The sequence below is a fragment of the Seriola lalandi genome, unplaced genomic scaffold (genome assembly GCF_002814215.2).
Source record: "Seriola lalandi dorsalis isolate HSWRI2012SDOR001 ecotype SW California unplaced genomic scaffold, Sedor1 jcf7180002005885, whole genome shotgun sequence".
Lineage (NCBI taxonomy): Eukaryota > Metazoa > Chordata > Actinopteri > Carangiformes > Carangidae > Seriola > Seriola lalandi.
The window spans coordinates 1-1,289 of record NW_019476538.1 but is presented as its reverse complement, the minus strand read 5'-3'; the positions used below and the strand labels follow the sequence as shown (position 1 = coordinate 1,289).

Below are 1,289 nucleotides of genomic sequence, written 5' to 3'. Positions count from 1 at the left end.
AACTTTAAATGCACGTCCTCAGGGTGAAGAAGGAATCAAAGGCGAGAAAGGAATGAGAGGACTCTGGGGCCAAGTGGTAATTTATCACGCCAAGATTTATCATTTTCTTTAAACTGATATGTTCTGAATTTGTTTTAATGAGATGTTGTATTAACAGGGAGACAGAGGTCCTAAGGGGCTGAAAGGATTAAAAGGGGCAGCTGGCTTCAAGGTAAACATCTCTGCTTGGTTCAGGTTTTAATTGGACCTGTTTAATTAGGGAGCCACCTAATTAAGTTACAAACATTTCATTGGAGTTTTGTGCAGTTTGCTGTTAACGTTTTTATAACTTTATAGATAACTCAGAGGGTTTATTGTCGGCATTTTAACTGTAATTACAGGGAGTTCATGGACCACCTGGGGGCATTGGCGAGTCCGGGAAACAAGGAGAAGTTGTAAGTTAACCTTTCAGACTCAGTGGTGAGCCCGTTTGCAAGTGATTATGTAATTAATGTATTACTAACATGTTGGCCTCCTTGAAGGGCGCTAAAGGTGAAAAAGGATACGAAGGGATTCCTGGGTTTCAAGGAGTTAAGGTACTTGTGTTTCCTCCTTTATTTGTCCTTTTTTATCTATTGATATTGTGATTGAACTCCATTATGCTTGTCTTTTTAGGGAGAAAGGGGGACTACTGGTGCAATAGGGCGTGCTGGGCCTAGAGGAAAGCAGGTGGGTTGTTGTGGGATTCCCGTTCAATAATCTGTAATAAGCCCTCCTTAATTCTGTGACTGCTATCTTCAAAACCCCCTCATTTGAGCGCAGAGAGCCAGTAAATCATTTGTGATGTGGTAAAACACTGGAATACAGCTATGTCTTTGGCTTATGTGCCATCTCCATAAACAACGTTAGTTCATGTGGCTGGATTTTAGCTGAGATCTGAGGGCCTGAACTATATCAACATAAGCTGGTGAGTCACTGAAAGAAGCGCCTCAACCGCAATGATAACCTACTCATGAGGAATGGATTATACATGAAGGAAGGCTCATTTATTCAACTTGTTGCCAAGTGACTCAAAATGTGTTGCATAAAATGTAAAATCTTAACTTCTCCTAAAATTTCTTCTTCTTCAAATGTTAATTTGGCAGGGTATTGTGGGAGATCCTGGAGAGAGGGGAACTCCTGGAGAGAAGGGGACGCCTGTATGTATGACATAATCACAATGATGTGAAAATGATGTGTCCCTTTTGATTTCACAAAGATTTCAAAATGCATTATTTTGATTGGCACGTTGGTTGTCTTAAAATTAGGGG

At 40.6% G+C, this 1,289-nt stretch overlaps 1 long non-coding RNA gene across 1 annotated transcript; it reads left to right on the top strand.

Moving 5' to 3' along the window:
* Window positions 1-26: 26 nt before the first annotated feature.
* LOC111670524 (uncharacterized) lies at window positions 27-1,178 on the top strand (the record flags this gene model as incomplete). The annotated part of the gene is made up of 6 exons (XR_015438327.1): window positions 27-76; window positions 158-211; window positions 381-434; window positions 522-575; window positions 655-708; window positions 1,125-1,178. It is a non-coding gene; the product is annotated as an uncharacterized LOC111670524 (long non-coding RNA).
* Window positions 1,179-1,289: the final 111 nt, after the last annotated feature.